Source organism: Cervus canadensis, chromosome 29 (assembly GCF_019320065.1).
Source record: "Cervus canadensis isolate Bull #8, Minnesota chromosome 29, ASM1932006v1, whole genome shotgun sequence".
NCBI classification, from domain to species: domain Eukaryota; kingdom Metazoa; phylum Chordata; class Mammalia; order Artiodactyla; family Cervidae; genus Cervus; species Cervus canadensis.
The window spans coordinates 46490845-46507033 of NC_057414.1; the positions used below are offsets into that span (position 1 = coordinate 46490845).

The following is a 16189-nucleotide window of genomic DNA, read 5'->3' on the forward strand; positions in this document are numbered from 1 at the left end:
GTGAGTCCTGCCTCTGGTCCAAGCTGGATCCCCTGGTCTGGGAGGGGTCCACCCGGGGTGGGGGTCAAAGCCCCAGCTGGAGCCGAAGGCTCTTCACCCTGTCCCCGAGCTCCGTACCCCAGCGCGAGGCCCCTAGGAGGCAGGGCTCGGGCCTGCAGGGGGTGCGGACGGGATTCCGGTGTGATGCCGAGTCCTGCGGGGCCCGTGCACCCAAGCCACAGGGAATCCACCCCTCACCCCATCCCAGCCGCCCTCCCCGCCTCCGCCCCTGCCAGGAGCAAGTTCATGAAAAGAAAGCAGGTTTCTCGGGTTTGGTTGAATATTTTCGTGGTGTTTGTCCAACGTCTGAGATAGTTAAATAGCTGAGGAGTGAGCCTGGTTTCACACAACGAAAAGAACAATATTTCAAACCTCCCATCCAGAGCTGGTGGGGAACCGCGGGAGTCTCCCTTGGCCCCTGGCTGACATGCTTCCTCGCGCCCCGAGCAGTCTCCCCTCCGGTCCCCGAGGAGGGGGCAGCGTCTCCACCCTTCCCGAGAATGTCTGGCTGCTCAAGCCTGTTGCTGGCCAAAACAGTCCCAGGGATCCTAGGGCCCCGGAGATGGGGGGTCAGGTGGGCACTGGCCCTGTGGCTTCCTCGGACCCTGAGCTGTGTCCCCTCCCAGCCTGACCCAGGACCTGGGCTGAGGTCAGGCTGTGTCTGAGGTCAGAGGGGTGCAGGCAGGGCAGGGAGGTGACAAATTAAGGTACCCTTACCTCTGGGGGAGCCTGGAGGCTTGGCTGCCTGCTTGGTCCAGGGTTCCAGCCGGGAGGACAGCCCCAGAGTCCTCTGGAATTAAAGGCCAGTGTCAATCTCCCCCCAGGACCCAGTGGTCTGCTCCAAGGCAGGGGACAGTGTGAACTCTGCCAGAACGATGGGCCTTGAACTGCGCGTCAAGGACGGATGAGCTGTGGGCCCAGGCAGGGTGGGGAGAGGAAACAGCGTCCACCCAGGCCAGAGGCGCGTGGGCGCCTGTCATGTCTGGACTGCTGCCAGCCTGACCCTGGGCTGTCCCAAGGGGGCCTCGGCCCTGCAGACGCCTCAGCGCAAAAGGTGACCTGGATCAAGCAACAGGTACAGAGGGGCTGAGGCCGAGGCCATGAGGCTGAGGCTGGAGGGTCCAGGGCTCTATGGAAGGGACCTCTTCTCTATGAACCACCCCAGCCCCAGCCCCGCGTCAGACCAGCAGCGTGGCACCCGCGCGGCCCTGCGTTGTAACTGCAAGTATCCGCTCTGCCCTGCTCCCATCTCTGCCCCTGATTCAGCGTGTGAGCTGCCCAGGTGCGGGGGGCGGGGGCTGCACACACGTGTACACACGCATGAACTTGCACATGGAATTCCAGGCTCCTTTAAGCCTGAGCTGAGTGTCACCAATGCCGTCAGTCTGCACCAATGCAGGATGAAGGTCTGCCAGGAAGAGGAGATAACCACGGGAAAGTCATTGTCCGGACGCTTCTCATTCACTCCTTTAAGTGTTTAGCCATGAGAAAGGACCACATGTCTGAGACGCTCCTACACCCAGGCTGCAAGCCGCTGAAGGTGGCCACTGTGACCCACATGCCCCAGCTGCCACGTGATGAATGGACTCCGAGGATGTGCTAGTTCAAGTAATGTAAAAATAGCACGTTCGGTCTTCGGCCTTCCATTTCCCAGTTGGAGTTGGAATGAATGATATCGTCCATCTGAAAACCTTCTAGGAAAGCCTGGCTTGCCTGGGTTGTTAGGTCAAGGGTTTGGGGCAGCCCACTTTCATAGGATGCATTTTAATTTTGAGGAGCCGTGGGTCTGGCCCATCTCAAGATGTTCAGGCAATCCGGATATTTTTAACGTTGGTGAGAAAAGAGAGGCACACGATAAAAACATGAAAAACAGTACTCCGCCACCCAGCAAGCCAGCGGGGTGTGCAAACCTGTCTTGAGAAGGAAGGTGATTCTTCAGAATCAAGTTAGGTATCACCAAAAACTCATGGTGAGATTAAAAAAATTCCTCCCCAATGACGGGCCTGGCTCTTCAAAAATGTCCCTGTTACTAAATAAAAAGAGGATGAGAGTATTACTACGGACAACAAAGGACCCTGAAGGGGACATCTTGGGGACAGTCAAGGAGTGTCGCATGGATGAGAACAGGCTATCTGGATCAGAGCTCGCGTGAGATGCTCAGGCTTTGGGTGATAGAAGGGCACTCCAGCTGTTAGGAGACACGTGGTGAATTATTTACAAACGTGTGTAGTGTCAGGATGTTTGCAACTCACTCTCAGAGGAGAGACAGAGAGAGAGAGAAAGAAAGAGAGGGAAAGAGAGAGACAGCAAGAGACAGACAGAGAGAGGGAGGTGGGGAAAGAGAGAGAGAAAGTAGGAAAGAGAGAAAGAAAGAGACAGAGAGCAAAAAGCCGAACCCTAAGTAAAGCTAGAGAAGCATGTAGTAGGCATTCTCTTGTACTACTTTAATTTTTCAGTGGGTTTGAAAATTTTCAGCATAAAGAGTTGAAAATTTTTAAAATAATTAGTTGGAAGAAAATAAATAAATAATTGGGAGTAAGTTTTTTAAAAACAAATGACTGTCCTAATGCCCCTTGATTGAGACACCACTGATTTGGTCGTTAGCTGGCAGTTAAGCCAGGAAAAATTCATCTGAATTTCACAAGCGTGTTTTGCTCTGTTACTTCTCAGAAGTAATAGTGGAAGAAACAAGCATTTACAGAGCCCTTCTACAAAGCACTTCAATCTTTCTCAGAATCAGGGTTTTCTCCAGTGAGTCGGCTCTTTGCATCAGGTGGCCAAAGTATTGGAGCTTCAGCTTCAGCACCAGTCCTTTCAATCAATATTCAGGGTTGATTTCTTTTAGGATTGATTGGTTTGATCTCCTTGCTGTCCAAGGGACTCTCGAGAGTCTTCTCCAGCACCACAGTTTGAAAGCACTGAGCAGAAGTGATGAAATTATGCCTTGCAAAAATCAAATTAGTATGATCACCTGTGTTCTGTTCCATGTGCTAAATGCATCTGGTATCAACTCACCAATTATAATAGTGGCTCGACCTGGATAACAAATTCTGATTGGTCACAGTCGTACTAGAATATAAACGCAAGCCTCTTACGGCTGCCGAGAACTTTGGCCAGGTCAGGCTTCCCTAGATGGTGAGAAGGTTGGCAGTCCCTCAGGAATCCAAGAAAGAAAGGATGTGTGTGTGTTTAATTTTACTGAAGCATAGTTGATTGACAGTGTGGTGTTAATTTCTGCCTGCAGCAAAGTGACTCAGTGATACATATATTCTTCATATTCCTTTCCATTTTGGTTTACCCCAGGATACTGAATGTAGTTCCCTGTGCTATAGAGTAGGACCTTGTTGCTTACCCATCCTTCACCTGACAGTTTGCATCTGCCAATCCCAGCATCCTAACTCACCGCTCCCCCGCCCCACTTCCCCTCCCGGCAACCACAAGTCTGTTCTCTGTGTCTCTGGATCTGTCTCTGCTTCAGGGATAAATCCACCTGTGTCACACTTTAGATCCCACATACACGTGATCTCATACGGTACTTGTCTTTCTCCTCCTGACTTACCTCGCTTGGTGTGATCATCTCTAGGTCTATCCATGTTGCTGCCAATGGCATCACTTTGTTCTTTTTTCTGGCTGAGTAAATAGTCCATTGCATAAATGAGCCACATCTTCTTTACCCACTCATTCACTGATGGACGCTTAGGTTGCTTCCATGTCCTGGTACTGTAAATAGAGCTGCCGTGAACATTGGGGTGCAGGTATGTTTTTGATTAATTTATTTTCTATTGAAGGACAATGGCTTTACAGACTTCTGTTGTTTTCTGTCAAACCTCAGCATGAACCAGCCATAGGTATACATATATCCCCTCCCTTCTGAACCCCCCTCCCATCTCCCTCCCCGTCCCACCCCTCTAGGTTGACACAGAGCCCCTGTTTGGGTTTCCTGAGCCATACAGCAAATTCCTGTTGGCTCTCTATTTTATGTATGGTAATGTAAGTTTCCATGTTACTCTTTCCATACGTCTCATCCTCTCCTCCCCTCTCCCTATGTCCGTAAGTCTATTCTCCATGTCTGTTTCTCCACTGTTGCCCTGTAAATAAATTCTTCAGTACCATTTTCCTAGATTCCACATATATATGCATTAGAATACGATATTTATCTTTCTCTTTCTGACTTAATTCACTTTGTATTATAGGTTCTAGGTTTATCCACCTCATTAGAACTGACTCAAATGCGTTCTTTTTTATGGCTGAGTAGTATTCCATTGTGTATATGTACCACAACTTCTTTATCCATTCATCTGTCGATGGACATCTGGCTTCCATGTTCTAGCTACTGTAAATAGTGCTGCAATGAACAATGTGATACATGTGTATTTTTCAATTTTGATTTCCTCAGGGTATATGTCTAAGAGTGGGATTTCTGGGTCATATGGTGGTTTTATTTCTAGTTTTTTAAGGAATCTCCACACCATCTTCCATAGTGGCTGTATCAATTTATATTCCCACCAACAGTACAAGAGCGTTCCCTTTTCTCCACACCCTCTCCAGCATTTATTGTTTGTAGACTTTTTGATGATGGCCATTCTGACCGCTGTGAGGTATCTCATTGTAGTTTTGATGTGCATTTCTCTAATAGTGAGCGATGTTGAGCATCTTTTCATGTGTTTATTAGCCATCTGTATGTCTTCTTTGGAGAAATATCTGTTTAGGTCTTTTTCCCACTTTTTGATTGGGTTGTTTGTTTTTCTGGTATTGAGTTGTATGAGCTGCTTGTGTATTTTGGAAATTAATCCTTTGCCAGTTGTTTCATTTGCTACTATTTTCTCCCGTTCTGAGGGTTGTCTTTTCACCTTGCTTTTAGTTTCCCTTGCTGTGCAAAAGCTTTTAAGTTTAATCAGGTCCCACTTTTTTGCTTTTGTTTTTATTTCCATTACTCTAGGAGGTGAGTCATAGAGGATCTTGTTTTGATTTATGTCATCAAGTGTTTTGTCTATATTTTCCTCTAAGAGTTTTATAGCTTCTGGTCTTACCTTTAGGTCTGTAACTCATTTTGAATTTATCTTTGTGTATGGTGTTAGGAAGTGTTCTAATTTCATTCTTTTACATGTAGCTGTCCAATTTTCCCAGGACCATTCGTTGAAGAGGCTGTCTTTGCCCCATTGTATATTCATGCCTCCTTTGTCAAAAATAAGGTACCCATAGGTGTGTGGGTTTATTTCTGGGCTTTCTATCTTGTTCCATTGGTCTTTATTCTGTTTTTGTGCCACTACCATGCTGTCTTGATGACTGTAGCTTTGTAGTATCATCTGAAGTCAGGAAGAATGATTCCTCCAGCTCCATTCTTCTTTCTCAAGACCTCTTTGGCTATTTGGGGTCTTTTGTGTTTCCATATAAATTGTGATTTTTTTTTTTGGTTCTAGTTCTGTGAAAAATGTCATTGGTAATTTGATAGGGATTGCATTGAATCTGTAGATTGTGTTTGGTAGTATAGTCATTTTCACGGCATTGATTCTTCCTACCCAGGAACATGGAATATCTCTCCATCTGTTTATGTCATCTTTGATTTCTTTCCTTAGTGTCCCATAATTTTCTGTGTACAGTTCTTTTGTCTCCTTAGGTAAGTTTGTTCCTAGATATTTAATTCTTTTTGTTGCAATGGTCAATGGGATTGATTCCTTAATTTCTCTTTCTGATTTTTCATTGTTACCATACGGAGATACAAGTGATTTCTGCGTATTGATTTTGCATCCTGCAACTTTGCTAAATTCGCTGATTAGCTCTAGTAATTTTCTGATACTATCTTTAGGGTTTTCTATGTACAGTATCATGTCATCTGCAAACAGTGAAAGCTTTATTTCTTCTTTTCTGATCGGGGTTCCTCTTATTTCTTTTTCTTCTCTGATTGCTGTAGCTAGGACTTTCAGAACCATGTTGAATAGTAGTGGTGAAAGTGAACACCCTTGTCTTGTTTCTGATCTTAGGGGGAATGCTTTCAGTTTTTCACCATTGAGAATAATGTTTGCTGTTGGCTTATCATATATGGCTTTTACTATGTTGAGGTAGGTTCCTTCTATGCCAATTTTTTTGAAGAGTTTTAATCATAAATGGGAGCTGAATTTTGGCAAAAGCTTTTTATGTATCTATTGAGATTATCATATGGTTTTTATCTTTCAATTTGTTAATATGGTGTGTCACATTGATTGCATATATTGAAGAATCCTTGCATCCCTGAAATAAACCCAACTTGATCATGGTATATGAGCTTTTTGATGTGTTGCTGGATTCTGTTTGCTAGAATTTTGTTGAGGAATTTTGCATCTATGTTCATCAAGGATATTGGCCCATAGTTTTCTTTTTTTGTGTTGTCTTTGTCTGGTTTTGGTATCAGGGTGATGGTGGCCTCATAGAATGAGTTTGGAAGTGTTCCTTCCTCTGCAATTTTTTGAAAGAGTTTTAGAAGGATAGGCATTAGCTCTTCTCTAAATGTTTGATAGAATTCTCCTGTGAAGTCATCTGGTCCTGGGCTTTTGTTTTTTGGGAGATTTTTGATCACAGCTTCAATTTCAGTGCTTGTAATTGGGTTGTTCATAATTTCTATTTCTTCCTGGTTCAGTCTTGGAGGATAGAACTTTTCTAAGAATCTGTCCATTTCTTCCAGGTCATCCATTTTATTGCCATATAGTTGTTCATAATAGTCTCTTATAATCCTTCATATTTCTGCATTGTCTGTTGTAACCTCTCCTTTTTCATTTCTAATTTTGGTGATTTGATTCTTTTCTCTTTTTTTCTTGAGTCTGGCTAAAGGTTTGTCAATTTTATTTATCTTCTCAAAGAACCAACTTTCAGTTTTATTAATCTTTACTATTGTTTCTTTCATTTCTTTTTTCATTTCTTTCTGCTCAGATCTTTATGATTTATTTCCTTCTACTAATTTGGTTTTTGTTGTTGTTCTTCTTCTTTTTTCAATTGTTTTAAGTGTAGAGTTAGGTTGTCTATTTAATGTTTCTCTTGTTTCTTGAGGTCGGATTGTATTGCTATAAATTTCCCTCTTAGGACTGCTTTTACTGCATCCCATAGGTCTTGAGTTGTCATGTTTTCATTGTCATTTGTTTCTAGAAATTTTTTTATTTCCCTTTTGATTTCTTCAGTAACCTGTTGATTATTTGGAAATGTGTTGTTTAATCTCCATGTGTTTGTGTTTCTTACAGTTTTTTTTTCTTGTAATTGATATTTAGTCTCATAGTGTTGTGGTCGGAGAAGATGCTTGATATGATTTCAGTTTTCTTAAATTTACTGAGATTTGATTTGTGACCCAAGATGTGGTCTATCCTGGAGAATGTTCCATGTGCACTTGAGAAGAGGGTGTACTCCTCTGCATTTGGATGGAATGTCCTGAAGATATCAATGAGATCCATCTCATCCAATGTATCATTTAAGACTTGTGTTTCCTTATTAATTTTCTGCTTTGATGATCTGTCCATTGGTGTGAGTGGTGTGTTAAAGTCTCCTACTATTATTGTGTTACTGTCAATTTCTCCTTTTATGTCTGTTAGTGTTTGTCTAAAGTATTGAGGTGCTCCTATGTTGGGTGCATAGATATTTACAATTGTTATGTCTTCCTCTTGGATTGATCCCTTGATCATTATGTAGTGTCCTGCCTTATCTCTTGCAATATTCTTTATTTTAAGGTCTATTTTGTCTAATATGAGGATTGCTACTCCAGCTTTCTTTTGCTTCCCATTTGCATGTAATATATTTTTCCATCCTTTTACTTTCAGTCTATATGTATCTTTGGGTCTGTTGGGTTTCTTGTGGAGAGCGTATGTATGGGTCTTGTTTTTGTATCCATTCAGGCAGTCTGTGTCTTTTGGTTGGAGCATTTAATCTCCAACATTTAAAGTAATTATTAATACATATGTTCCTACTGCCATTTTCTTAATTATTTAGGGTTTATTTTGTAGATCTTTTTTCTTCTCTTGTATTTCTTGACTATATAATTCCCTTTAACATTTGTTGTAAATGTGGTTTGGTGGTACTCAGTTCTCTTAACTTTTGCTTGTCTGAAAAGCTTTTTATTTCTCCATCAATTTTGAATGAGATCCTTGCTGGGTACAGTAATCTTGGTTGTAGCTTTTCCCCTTTAGGTACTTTAAATAGATCCTGCCATTCCCTTCTGGCCTGCAGAGTTTCTGCTGAAAGATCAGCTACTAAGCATATGGGGTTTCCCTTGCATGTTACTTGTTGATTCTCCCTTGCTGCTTTTAATATTCTTTCTTTGTGTTTAGTCTTTGTGAGTTTGATTAGTATGTGCCTTGGTGAGTTTCTCCTTGGGTTTATCCTGTATGGGACTCTTTGTGCCTCTTGGACTTGATTGACTATTTCCTTTTCCATGTTGGGGAAATTCTCAGCTATAATCTCTTCAAAAATTTTCTCATGCCCTTTCCTTTTCTCTTCTTCTTCTGGGACCCCTATAATTCGAATGTTGGTACATTTGATATTGTCTCAGAGGTCTCTGAGACTATCTTCAGTTCTTTTTATTCTTTTTCCTTTATTCTGCTCTTTAGAAGTTATTTCCACCATCTTATCTTCCAGCTCACAGATTCATTCTTCTGCTTCAGATATTCTGCTATTGATTCCTTCTAGAGTATTTTTAATTTCAGTAATTGTATTGTTTGTCTATGTATGTTTATTCTTTAATTCTTCTAGATCTTTGTTAATTGATTCCTGCCTTTTTCTCCATTTTGTTTTCAAGGGTTTTGTTTTTTTTTTTTTCAAATCATCTTTATTATCATTATTCTGAATTCTTTCTCAGTTAGTTTGCCGATTTCCTCTTCATTTATTTGGACTTCTGTCTTTCTAGTTTGTTCCTTCATTTGTGTAGTATTTCTCTGCCTTTTCATTATTTTTTTAACTTATTGTGTTTGAGGTCTGCTTGTGCCAGGCTTCAAGGTTGAATTCTCTCTTCCTTTTGGTTCCTGCCCTCCTAAAGTTGGTCCAGTGGTTTGTGTAAGCTTTGTATAGGATGAGATTTGTGCTGAGTTGTTTTTTTTTTCGGTCTGTTTGTTTTTCCTCTGATGGGCAAGGCTGAGTGAGGTGGTATCCTGTCTGCTGACGATTGGGTTTGTATTTTTGTTTGCTTGTTGTTTAGATGGGACGTCCTGCACAGGGTGCTCCTGGTGGTTGGGTGATGGCAGGTCTTGTATTCAAGTGGTTTCCTTTGTATGAGTTCTCTCTATTTGATACGCCCCAGGGTTAGTTCTCTGGTAGTCTAGGGTCTTGGAGTCAGTTCTTCCACTCAAAGGCTCAGGGCTTGATCTCTGGGGCCAGGGTGGGAGCTGGGCGGCGGCTCTCAGCTGGAGCCTGTGTCTTCTAGCTGGACAGACTTGGAAGAGGTCACCACGCAGCAGTTGCCAAATGCAAGAGACAGGGTTTGAACTTGGGTCTGTCCAGCATCAAATCCCATGTTCTCTTCCTTTGTGGGGCTTCCCAGGTGTCTCAGTAGGAGACCCCGCCAGCGCAGTGTAGACGGGGACAGGCGTCTCTTTCAGCTTCCCTTCCACCAGTTAACTAATCCAGGGACACCATGCCTTCAACCTGTGGACTCGGGGTGCATGTATGATTTTGAGTTATAGTTTGTCTGGATATATGCCCAGGAATGGGATTGCTGGATCATATGACAACTCTATTTTTAGTTTTTTAAGGAATCTCCATGTGGTTTTACACTGGAGAAGGAAATGGCAACCCACTTCAGTATTCTTGCTTGGAAAATCCCATGGACAGAGGAGCCTGGCAGGTTACAGTCAGTGCGGCTGAGAAAGAGTTGGGCATGACTTAGGGAATAAACAATTTTCCATAGGAGCTGCACCAGTTTACATTCCCACCAACAGTGTAAGAGGGTTCCCTTTTCTCCACACCCTCTCCAGCATTTATTATTCGTGGACTTTTTAATGACAGCCATTCTCACAGGTGTGAGGTGTTAGAAGGGAGGTGTGTGAGCTGTGCCCTTGCCTCCTTGCTCAATGATTGACATGATCGTTCTCTGCTGAGTCTCCCAGTTTGGTCCTGCGTCGCAGTCCTGACCCGCAGAGCCTTCTCCCTGACTGGCATGGACCAGCTGTGGCTTCTCAGCTCCATTGCCCATCTGCAGTCGCCAGCCTGACTCACACATCACAGTAAACAGCCCCTCCCCAGCTGTGGGGGACGCAGCGCCCTCCGGTCTCTGCATCCTGGACGGGTTCATTTGCTGCCCGGGGAAGCTTGGATGTTAGTCTTGAAACCGTCGTGGAGGAGATTCCTTCCTCCTTGTTCCTGCCTCTCCCACTCATGTGTTACTGTTCTCTCTTCCACCTGTGACATTGTGTGGATGTCACTGTGCTGTAGGATATGATGTCATGGGAAAGAAACGGGAGGCTCGTGACTTCCCCCTTCTGTGGTCACTCCTTCAAGAGATGTAGGATCTTGTTGTGATTAGATCTGATTTATAGCAAAAGAAGATTTTTTTTGTTTGAAATTCTGATTCCTCTTCTCCATTTTCTTAGGGGATTAAGAGTTAGAGACAGCCTTTTCTGGTAAACGGCCTGAGCTGACCCTTAAAAATGGTGCACTATTCACTCGACCCATAAAACCCCACAAGATCATGCAAATCAAGAGGTTCAAATCTTTGTGTTCACTTTAAGAACACTCGTGAAACTGCCCAGGCCTTAAAGGGCATGCATATCCGAAAAGCCACCAAGTATCTGAGAGATGTCACTTTAAAGAAGCAATGTGCGCCATTCTGTCATCACAATGGTGGAGTTGGTAGGTGTGCACAGGCCAAACAGTGGGGCTGGACGCAGGGTTGGTGGCCCAAAAAGAGTGCTGAATTTTTACTACACATGCTCAAAAATGCAGAGAGTGGTGCTGAACTTAAGGGCTTAGATATAGATTCTCTGGTCATTGAGCACATCCAAGTGAACAAAGCCCCCAAGATGCGGTGCAGGACTTACAGAGCTCACGGTCGGATCAACCCCTACATGAGCTCTCCTGCCACATTGAGACGACCCTTACTGAAAAAGAACAGATTGTTCCTAAACCAGAAGAGGAGGTTGCACAGAAGATAAAGATATCCCAGAAGAAACAAAAACTTATGGCCCGGGAATAAATGCCACAGAAAATAAATGCAAATAAAAGTAAAAGTGTTGGTTGTCTTAATTAGTCAATGTATTTCAAGTGTTAACCAAAAAAAAAAAAAAAAAAAGAGGGAGAGAGAGAGACAATAGGCAATGGCCATCTTTTTCTCTTTCATATCATAGGGAATTGAGGACAGTATCTTAATTTGAGTCCAAAATGTGAGGCATGCTCCAGCTGAAGGCATCTGTGGAAGCTTCTAGTGGTTTCACTTCTTCCTTCTGCATGCAGAAAGCACCTTCTCTGTCACTGTGTGAAACTCGCTCAGTCCTGTCTGACTCTTTGCAGCCCCGGGGACTATACAGTCCATGGAGTTCTCCAGGCCAGAATACTGGAGTGGGTAGCTATTCCCTTCTCCAGGGGATTTTCCCAACCTAGGGATCAAACCCAAGTCTCCCGCATTGCAGGCAGATTCTTTACCAGCTGAGCCACCAGGGAAGCCCAGGAAGAAAAAGATTGATAGGTTTAAAAAAAAAACACACTCACATTCTTAAAAAACCACCAAAGCAACCCATGAAGTCAAACTACAGAGCGGGAGATGAGATTTACAACAGATATAACTAACAGGGGGTGTTAAGGAATCCTGCATATCAATATGGAAAAAGACAATTCAAAGGAAAATAGGCCAAGAAGTACGAGGTTTTCACAGGAAAGGAAACCAAACAGTTCATCAATAGGAAAAGGCACGGCCTCACCAGCAATGTGGCAATTCACAGTCACAAGGGGCATCATTTCACACTTAGATTAAGGGAAAAAAGTCAAGTTCAAGCACTAGTGAAGACACAGGACAATGGAAACTCTACCTGCTGGTGTTTGGAGCAGACCTTTGGAGAGTTTGGTGGTATCTACTGTAGCCTTTTTTTTTTTTTTTAATACAGTCATGCAGATGATACCACTCTAATGGCAGAAAATTAAGAGGAACTGAAGAGTCTCTTGAGCGTAAAAGAGGAGAGTGAAAAAGCCAGCTGAGAACTCAATATTAAAAAAACTAAGATGTGGCATCTGGCCCCACCACTTCATGGCAAATAGAAGGGGAAAAGTTGGAAGTAGTGACAGATTTTATTTTTGGGGCTCTAAAATCACTGCTGATGGTGACTGCAGCCATGACATTAGAAGACGACTGCTCCTTGGAAGAACAGTTACGACCAGCCTGGACAGTGTATTAAAAAGCAGAGACATTACTTTGCTGACAAAGGTCCGTGTAGTCAAAGCTATGGTTTTTCCATCCGTTTCATTCTCCCAGATGCCTCTTTACTCCTTAGAATCACCTCCCAAAGAAACCACTTCCACTCAAATTCTTGTTTCTCTATTGACTTTCTGGAGGGACCCAGGTTATACACCTTCGACTCAAGTGTGACTTTTCTGGGCCAGGTTGTGGGGACTTGCTCCTGAGGCTGTGTCCAGGAGCTCAGCAAGTCTCTGAAGGGCCTGGAGGATCCTACTTCCCCCTGGACTCAGCGGTGTGAAATTCAGTGTGGAGGGCTTGGCTTTGAGGTCCATCCCCAGCCGGAGCTCACGCGTACGATGGCCTCCAGGATGGCCTGGAGATCCCAGCTAGGAGGAGGGAGTGTCCTTGGGGAGCATGTGCTTTCCGCCTGTGGGCGCCACCACCTGCTCACTCCCGAGGCAGAGACTGTGACGAATGCAAGGAGAAAATCCATCAGCCCTTCATGCTGAAATTGTTTAAGTCTCCCTCAAACCCTGGGGTGGACTTTCACTTAGGGAAATGACCATCTGCTGGACCAGATAGTTTGAAAAACTTCTGGTTGTAGAGCAATCAGACATTCTTGGTTAAAAAAAAGCAAACCACAAGCACCCTCTTAAGTATGCGGTTGTGCTTCCTGCCACGTTGGGGGAATCCCAAGGGGCTGAGGAATAAGGAAGAAGCGTGACACCAGCCTGACAGTGCTGAGGGATTTGCCAGTTCCAAGAACTTAGAGCCTTGGGTTGAAGGATCTACAATGAAAACCGAGGCATCACGTTGAGACACTGACGGCTTCCCGCTTGGCGGAGGTTCTGAATGTCAGGGATGGGGGTGACTGGATCTTTAGGGGAACCCTTATCTGGCAACTCTGGATCTTCCCCGTTGATCCCTTGCTTGGAGGACACCTGCCCCCCAGCAGAAGACCCACATTGGATCTTTCCCAGTTTGCAGGTTTTGAGTTTGTAGCTGTAGGGATTGAGCACGCAATGACACGGGCGCTGGGGAGTCCAGTCCTCACCCTCCCCAAGGAGGCCAGGGTTGCCAGTGCCGGCCCCCCCTCTGGAGACAGTTCCTATAGCCCTGCTTCTCTCAGGCACTGCCCAGGCTTTGACCAGGTCAACGATACCCGCGTGCTCCCCCGATCTGGTCCAATCTCCACGTCTCCCAGACACCCAACACTGCTCCTGACTGCTGCTTCTCACCCGTGACCCTAAACTTCAGTCTCTTTCCAGACGGTCCCTTCACATGTTTACTCTTCTGGAGACCAGGCTGCCCCTGGACAACACTGCTTCATGCAGGGTGGCTGTCCTTCCCATCCTGCAGCTTCTGAACCACAGGCTGGAGGAGAGACAAGTCTCACTCTAGTTTCTTATTACCACTTTATCTCATTTCCTCCCTCTTGATCCCAGATTCTTAGTTCCCTTGACACACAGGCCTTGCCTCATGCGGTCACCTCCCAACCTCCCTCTGTCCACTGGAGATTTAGCACACGGTTCATGGTCTGTCTACCTGCCTTCACTACTTGCACGTCGATGCAACTGTGTGTGTATATATGTAACTGTGTGTATATATATATATAGGTAACTGTGTGTATATATATATATAGGTAACTGTGTGTGTATGTATATATATACATATATAGTGTGTGTATATATATACATATGTAACTGTGTATATATATATATATGTAACTGTGTGTGTGTGTATATATATATATATATATATATAATGTACTTTGATGTCATTTTATCTCACATGTACAATTGTGTAGCCACCACGACAATGAAGACACATTTACCACGACCTTTCCCCCGATTGAGCTTCCCAGGGGGCGCAGTGGTAAAAGTCCACCTGTCTGTGCAGGAGACGCAAATGAATTAGGTTCTATCCCTCGATGAGGAAGGTCCCCTGGAGTAGGCAATCCACTCCAGTATTCTTCCCTGGAAAATCCTATGGACAGAGGAGGCTGGCGGGCTACAGTCCATGGGGTCGCAAAGAGTAGGACACGGCTGAGCACACTCAGGGGTCCCCTTGATAGCTCCTAAAACCAAGCTTTTAATCCCTCAAGACCTCAGGATTGCCAGTAAGCTCTGCTCCCCTCCTAAGGCCCTCAGTTGATGCTGTCTGCTTGACTGCCCGCCGCATGCTCTAAGCAGTGTAGTAACTGCACGTATCTCAAGGGGAAACGCGCTCGTAGCATCAGACTTGCTCCTGCAGGCGCCTCCGCGGGGATCTCTGCCCCAGGATGCTGTCTGCTCCGCTTACTCTCCGCCAGCCTGGTCTTTGTCTCTGCAGCCCTAGGGAACTGCAGACACACTTTCCAGTGTTTTTATTAAGAAGAAAGTGGGGAAAACCACTAGGCCATTCAGGTATGACCTAAATCAAATCCCTTATGACTATAGAGTGGGGGTGATTAATAGATTCAAGGGATTAGATCTGGCAGACGGAATTCCTGAAGAATTATAGATGGAGGTTCATAACATTCCACAGGAGGCATTGACTAAAACCATCCCAAAGAAAAAGAAATGCAAGAAGGCAAAGTGGTTGTGTGAGAAAGCTTTACAAATAGCTGAGAAAAGAAGAGAAGTAAAAAGCAAGGGAAAAAAGGAACGATATACCAAACCGAATGCAGAATTCCAGAGAATAGCAAGGAGAGATAAGAAGACCTTCTTAAAGGAACAGTGCCAAGAAATAGGGGAAAACAATAGGATGGGAAGGACTAGATATCTCTTCAAGAAAACTGGAGATATAGAGGGAATATTTCATGAAAGGATGGGCATGATAAAGGTCATAAATGTCAAGGACGTAACAGAAGAAGAAGATATTAAGAAGAGGTAGCAAGAATACACAGAACTATACAAAAAAGTTTTAGTGATCCAGATGTCACGCGAGTGTATGTACCTCGGTTCTTTGTCTCATCACAACAAAAATTTGGAGTGACGGACATTAAAGCTCCTTGGCGGGTCACAGCTCTCAGAGGACAGACCGTGTTATAGCTCTCAGGTCTCGAATGGACCGTGTTATACCTCTTAAATAAATCAGTGTTACAGCTCAGTTTTACAGCTCTATTTATTTAGATAATAGCAGGAAAATCCATCTTCGAGGCATGAGGGCACGTCGATCCAAAGACTCGAAGAGATCGCCCCATGGCGCGGGGGAGAGAGAGAGAGAAGAGGGCTTTGGCTCCTCTTTTTATATGTTTCTCTGTCCCTGGGCCTGTCTTATGTAAATTGGGCCGGCCAGGAGTGTTGTTTGTTTTACCTGAGGTTGTTCTATTTTCGTGGGCTTTCCCTTCCAGGTCTTTTAGCCACCGCCATTTTGGACTCTTTTTCCCTGTTCTAACTACCTAACACAGATAACCATGATGGTGTGGTCACTCACCTAGAACCAGACATCCTGGAGTGTGAAGTCAGGTGGGCCTTAGGAAGCTTTACCAGGAATAAAGCTAATGCAGGTGATGGAATTACAGCTGAGCTATTTCAAACCTTAAAAGATGATGTTGTTAAAGTGCTGCATTCAATATGTCAGCAAATTTGGAAAACTCAGCAGTGGCCACAGGACTGGAAAAGGTCAGTGTAAGGTACAGTTCCGGCGAGGCAGAAAAGGAAAGACGACCACAACAGAAGTAGGTTACCTTTATTCAGGCAAGGAGGGGCGACAGTCGGCCTAATGACCAGGCTGAGTGCCGAAAAGGATCAGGGAGGCTTCATACTTATAGGGAGGTTTGTGGAAGCGATAAGGGAAACGTCAATCAGGCGGGATATTTTGAGTATTCTTTTG

At 44.4% G+C, this 16189-nt stretch overlaps 1 long non-coding RNA gene across 1 annotated transcript; it reads right to left on the reverse strand.

The window, feature by feature from the left end:
• Positions 1-11177, reverse strand: LOC122431068. Its single transcript, XR_006266429.1, has 3 exons — positions 10945-11177; positions 4058-4065; positions 1-11 (listed from the first exon to the last, which is right to left on the reverse strand). It is a non-coding gene; the product is annotated as an uncharacterized LOC122431068 (long non-coding RNA).
• Positions 11178-16189: the final 5012 nt, after the last annotated feature.